The sequence below is a fragment of the Danio aesculapii genome, chromosome 23, assembly GCF_903798145.1.
Source record: "Danio aesculapii chromosome 23, fDanAes4.1, whole genome shotgun sequence".
NCBI classification, from domain to species: Eukaryota; Metazoa; Chordata; class Actinopteri; order Cypriniformes; family Danionidae; genus Danio; species Danio aesculapii.
The window spans coordinates 47,680,796-47,688,003 of record NC_079457.1 but is presented as its reverse complement, the minus strand read 5'-3'; positions in this window follow the sequence as shown (position 1 = coordinate 47,688,003).

Here is a 7,208-nt window from a genome sequence, read left to right as displayed (position 1 = left end):
CCACTGCGTCGCCTCTTACCGTTATTTACTTGTATTTATTTTTGTCTTACCTGCTTTCTGAAACCGTTCTTCACCGGACTCGAACCTCCGCTGTCACGGTTAACTCCTCTCTGCATCTCAAATCCTCCGACATACATGGCAAGCCACTGGGCAAACTGGTAACAGCGGTAACAGTGGAGGTAAGCGTTCAGCTGGTAAGTGAGGAAAGGAACAGCGTCAAACCGCCCCGTATGGTTCGTTTTAAAGATACGTACCTCTGGCTATATAATTCGCAATCTCCAGAAATGTATACAGGGGTACATTGTCAGAATGAGCCTGTGTCTATTAAATCACTCCACTTTGACAATAAAATGACCGTTATTATCTTTTTGAACGTTAAACTTGTCTTACATTATGTTCATTTTCATTTTATACTGTATAACTGCAGGTTTACCATGTTTTTATATAATAACTCTAACTGTTAAAAGCTTTTAGTTACTCGTTAATTAGTTATTGTAACCAATTAAACTAGACTAAATAAACCTTAACTTTTCCGAATTTGATTGTAATGCAATAATGTGCACCTCTTGTAAGTCTGCTTTGAAACGATAAATATTGTACAAATAAAATTGAGTTGAATATGTTAAAATCATATGTAAATTTATTTATGTATGAGACTTCAAACAGCAGACTGTGGTGGCAGGACCTCACACACACACACTTGTATTGTGCTGTCCTCTTATATTTATGGCCAGAGTTCTGACCTCTGCCTGTGGAGGTTTAATATCCGTCTGATCTCTCTCAATGATGTAATATCTATGCCATGCATATTTTAAGACTTCATAAAGGTCCTCTTGTGTTTATGTAGGCAGTTTACAGCACTCAGACTGTTGCGAGGCCTTATTAAAATATGTGAGGACGGAGACGCAGGAAGACTGATGCCTTATTGTGTTTGTTTTTAAAGCTTTCACATCTGCTCATTTATAGCGGACGTCATGTTTCATGGGCATATCAAAGGAATAATTAACTGATAAATACACGTGTAAAGCTTGAGAGAGTTCAGATGAGCGAACTGTTTGAGTCCAGGTGTGAACGTTCAGGTGGATTAGATGTTTTAAAGGAAAAATCCACAATTTTTGGGGGAAATATACTTGTTTTTAGAGCAGTTGACCATTTTTGAATCTCTTCAGTGGTGTCGTGGGAGAACTTCACAGTAGCTTAGCTTAGCATAGATTATTGAATCGGATTAGACCATTAGCATCTCACTCAAACAAGAATTTTGATCATTTTCCTATTGAAGGTGCAGTGTGTATGTTTGACACCCAGTGGTTGAACTAGGTATTACATTCCAGGATCAAAACAAACACAAGTGCAGGTTGACCAATTGACGACCAACAGGAGCAAGTCTTGAGCATATTAAAAGGAGTTTTCAACCCAGGCTCATTCTGAGAACGTAGTCCCGGGGACGTTTCTGGAGACCGCAAAATACGTAGCCGGGGGTATGTACGGCTGCATTTCATTTTTTTAAGGGAACGCTGCGGGGCGGTGTTACTCCGTTCCTTTCGGCGCTTGCCGGCCGGCCGCTCGCCTCCGTGTGGAGGGCTTTCCCGCTGCAACCAGTTTGTCCGGTTAGCTCTTCGTGTACTCTGGCGGACTCGAGGCGGAGAGAGGGGCTGACCACGACGATGACGATGACCGGGTTCGAGTCCGGGGAAGAGCGGTTCCAGAAATCAGGTAAAAAAACAAAAACAAAATCCAAAAAATGAAGCAAACAAGTTCGTCACAGGGTGAGAATGTGGTCAAAATCCGAAAACGAGGTAAAAATCAGATGAGGGCTTTTCTTTTTCTGGACGGCTTTTGTGAATCGTCGTTGGTTGGGTTTAGGGACGGAGGAGGGTGGGTCAGCCGATTGGCCGGTCGCACGGTCAATCATTCTGTCATCCAGGCAGACAGGCAGAAGGTCGTTCGACAGCGGCCTCTAGCGGGTTTACGTGAGAACGGCGGGGGAAAAAGCGCGCACAGCAGCCTCTCGCGGACTCGCGAAAACAAAAACTGCAAAAATACGTACCTCCCGGGACGTATTTCGCGGTCTCCAGAAACGTCCCCGGGACTACGTTCTCAGAATGAGCCTGGGTTGGGAGTTTTTGTCCTAACTAACACTTGACATTTATATTTTAGAAACGCCTTCCATTTCTCACAGCTGAACAACAGAAAACTGACTATGATGACCTCAGGTACACCTCATGAGCTTTATTCAGTGTTAAATGCTAATAATGTGAGTTTGAATGCTAGTTTACGTGACATTTATTGCCATATACTGAAAGCAGCAGCAGATAGTTCAGCTCAGAGCTTGAAAATAAAATAAATCATCTGAAATTGAACTTCAGAGCTGTGACTCAGTGCAAACTAACACATATCAGTGATTCAGCATCTACATTTAATCATGTTAAAGAGGTTTAAAACGTATTAATTAGATTATAAACCTTACAGTTTCGCTGGAGTGCAGTGAGTGCACTATTCTGTGCTTCTGAATGGCTGTATTTACATTTCTGTCGTGTTTCGTCTGGTGCAAACAGCCAAACTGCTCATCACTGCAAATCTCATCATGTAGTGTGTTGTTAGGACACACAGTTACAATGTAACCTGCTCACCTAATGTTTACGCTCGTAATGTTTATATTATTTGCTAATTAATAACCACCTCATGTGGAACTGAATCTGCGTCTTATTTTGGAGTCTGAGACTGTCCACTGGAGGTCGCATTTTGGTCACGGACACTCACTTTGAGAGTCTTTCTGAATGAATGAATGAATGAATGAATGAATGAATGAATGAAATATGCATTTTTCCAACAAGGCAACCCGGGGGGCTGCAATATAGTTGGCTAAACTGGCATTGACGGGTTAAAAGAACCAAAACAAGGACAGCTGTTCTGGCATGTATTGCATATGTTCAAAGCAGAATAACCGACTTCAGCATTGTTTTTCCATGACTGTAGTACCCATGCTTTTCTGGTGTGTACTGGGTTACTACGGTCATGGATCCTACAGTTTTACTCTAGTACTACTACAGTAATCAAAAGTTGCTATTGCTGATATGGCTCCTGCTGCGAACCTGGTACTGCATCAAAGATCCTGGATTGTTACGCCAGAATGAGTTTAGTTCCTATACATATTGAAATAGAAAAGGCAAATGTTTTTTTTTTTTTGTCGGTCTAAGTATATGATGTAATTGCAGAAGAGTCAAGCGTTATAGCTAAATTATCAAAACTTATTTTTAAATTAATTGAGTGAGATGCTAATGGTCTAACATGATTCAATGATTATTGCTAAGCTAAACCCTTACAAAAATTAGCCATGGTTTTACTATAGTGACCATATAGTTTTTGTAATAAAATAGTAACAACAAAATGAACTTTTACTATGGTTTTGTAGTAAAGCCATAGTAACCACAAAATAAACTATGGTTTTACTGCAGCAATACTGTAGTAGTACTATAGTAAAACTGTAGTAACCATGACGGTAGTACCCATGTTTTTTTGGTGTGGTTACAATGGTCATGGTTCCTACAGTGTTACTATAATCCTAACCACGATTTTTAAAACCACAGTATGCATCAAAAAATACATGGTTACCACATGGTTAGTCATGGTTACTACATTTTTACTATCGTAAAACCATAGTTAATTTTTGTAAGGGAAGCTAAAAGCCTTACCGCTAGAGCAGAAGATTGACTGAATGGATTAAAAAACGGTAAACTCATTAACTCTAAGCGAGCAGTAAAATTAGCCTATTTTCAAAAAAGTGCAGTGTTTCTTTAAGACCTGTTTACCCTAAAAGTGAATCAGAGGAGATTCTCTGAGACTCAGACGAGCAGCAGTGGTTTTGTGTTGGTTTACGGCCTTCTCATCCAGCATATCTCCCTTCCTGTCATTACACTTTGACCTTTGACCTGAGACTCTATTTAGGAGTGGACTGAACAATACACAGACTGATAACCGGAAGTGCATTTATTTAACACTTCCTCTCTAAAACACCATCTATAAATGCAGCGGGACTGATTGCTTTAAATACCATGACATTTGTGACTGCAGTTTCTGTTCCATAATTTACATGACAAACCCGAGTAAACATACCAGAAATTGAAATAAAGGTTACTTTGGTAAACGTTTCAGCATCAGAAGTTGTATAAGCAGAGATCAAGGTCCCATAATGCAATGCAAACATCCTTGATGGATGAACTACAGGCGACTGTTCATTTACGAGTGTTTTAGTTTAATTAACAGGCACTGTAGAGGCTGCTGTTGGGATCAGTGGCCGTAAAATAAAATTCAGTATTAATAATAATAATAATAATGAAAGTAAATTCTAATTTAAACCTTTATATAAACATTATGAATCTAGGTTTATTCAATATTCAGACTTCTGTTTTGGAAATTATGCAAATAAGCGCTCTTATTCTTTTAGATAAGTCAGAATAAATATGTTTCATTTTTACATGAATGTGTTTTATAATATGTGAGACTTTAAATATAGCAGTTGAATATACTTATAGTTAATATTTACTTATATTAAACACAAACACACACAGACACACACACACACACAGTTTGTTTTTGTGAAAAGTGGGTACATTACATAGGTTTCCATTCATTTTATACCGTCCAAACCGTATATTGTATTGCCCTAACCCAACCCTACTCCTAAACCAAACCATCACAGGAGACTGTGTACAGCTTTACTCTCTGATTAAACTCATCCTGTGGGATTTATAAGCTTTTTGAGAAATGAGGACGTCACTAATGTCCTCATATTTCACCTCCTTTTTGTAATACCTGCGTCATACCTATGGCATTATACAGATTTGTGTCCTGATATGTCACAAAAACACACACTCACACACGCACACACACACACAGTATTTCTAATACTTCCTGGACTATTTATTCCTGTAAATTTGGCTTGAATAAAGCAATTTAAAGAAAGAAAGAAAGAAAGAAATTAAGGCCAATATTATTAGCCTCTTAAGATTCTTTTTTTCATCATTAGGTACCTAATTAACCTTGCCTAGTTAACCAAATGAAATCATTTAAGCCTTTAAATAGTACTAAGATTAATAAAATTACCTTTATTATGTGTCTATACCAGTGTTTCCCAACCCTGTTCCTGGAGGCACACCAACAGAACATATTTTGGATGTCTCCATTATCTGACCTATTGACTTCAGGTGTTGGAGTCTCTTCTGATGTTATGATAAGTTGATTCAGGTGTGTTTGATTAGGGAGAGGTTGAAAATGTGGACTGTTGGTGTGCCTTCAGGAACAGGGTTGGGAAACACTAGTCTATATGATGTCAAATACACAAGAAAAAAGAAATGACTTGATACTTTTGTGTTTACAAATGTGTTGAACAAAATATCAATATTTGGGAGTATTTGAAAAACAAACATCTAATTTCAGTGCTAATAATTCAATAACTTAAATTATGTGCTAATATAAAATTATACTATTTAATTACTTATAAAAATGTGTGTGTGTGTGTGTGTGTGTGTGTGTGTGTGTGTGTGTGAGAGAGAGAGAGAGAGAGAGAGAGAGTTTGTTTGTTTGGACAATGAAACTGAAACTGACACAATAGGGTCACGTTTAGTGGACAATACATCATTAGTAGGTCTGGTTGGCGACAGATACAAGTCCTGCACAGTGGCCAGAGGAATTTTTAGCTGTTCTTCTTGCAGAGTACTGGCCAGGTCACACTGTGATGCTGCTGGAGGAAAACCTTTCCTGACTTTTCCAAAACACCTCAAAGTGCTCAATAATATTTAGAACTGGTGACTGTGCAGGCCATGGGAGATGTTTAACTTCACTTACATATTCATCCAACCACTCTGTCACCAGTCTTGCTGTGTGTATTGGTGCATTATTATCCTGATACACGCCACTGCCTTCAAGATATAATGTTTGACCCATTGGGTCCTCCAGAATGGTTGGGTAGTCCTTGGCAGTGACCCAGCAGCCATCTAGCAAGTATTGAGTCTCGGGAATGCCATGATATTGCTCAAACCATCACTGATCCACCCACATGCTTCACTCTGGGCATGCAACAGTCTTGAGTGTTACACTTCTTTGGGGCTTCTCCACACCATAACTCCCCTGGATGTGCGAAAGACAGTGAAGGTGGACTCATCAGAGAGCAATACATGTTTCACCTTGTCTCTCAGCCTAAGATTTTCGCTGCTGGCATTACTGAAACCAACCTTTGGCATTGGCATGAGTGAGCAAAGATTTGGCTATAGCAATCCAGACATGTACAGTTTGACCATGTGGAGCTCCAGACCAACAGTTTCGGTGGAAACAGGAGTTAAGCTGTACATTTAATTCTTCAGTGAGTTGGGCAGCTGTGGTTTTATGTTTGTTGGATAAGTCTGGGTTAACGCCAGGACGTTCCTTTCAGACAGCTTCCTCCTGCATCCACAGTTACTCCTGATGGATGTGGTTCTTCTTCTTGGTGGCTTGCTGACATTACTCTGGATACCGTGGCTCTTGATAAATCAAAGCCTTGCTGTCTTGCTCACAGACGCACCGGTGAGGTGCACAGCAACATTTTATCCTCTTTTGAACTCTGATGTCACCCATAATGTTGTGTGCATTGCAATATTTTAAGCAGAACTGTGGGATTACTCTGCTAATTAAACCTTCACGTTCTGCCCTTACTGGTGGAATGTGCTATCAATGAAGATTGGCCACCCGGCACTCAAAATTAGCCTCAATCATTGATTTGGCCAGTGTTTTAGTTTCATTGTTCTACCCCTGTATGTATACTGTATAGGCAAAATGGGAAAGGAGGGAGTGACGGAATTATAGAAACCTTTAGATCCCAAAAAAGTCATTCTGCATTAGCAAACAAGCTCAACAAAGAGAATAAATCTAGTTTTTCTTCAGATGCTGGTAATCAGTGATTTTGTTCAGGATGAGCATTTGAGAAGTGTGTGTGAAGGGTCAGATAAAGGTCTGAAGGCTCTGCCAGGCTCCGTTCCATCACCTCCGCCTGTGCCAAGCATTCATTGGGATCTGCTGCTCTGCGTTTGACCCTGTGACCGCAGCAAACTCACACTCACGCCGTTCTCCATCCAGCATCTGTCTCCTGTCTGCGGCTCAGTGTTTCTCCACCATTAAACTGCATTCAGGTGCTGATATACTGCTGTCAGGTCCAGCAGGAGTGATGAAGCTCTGTG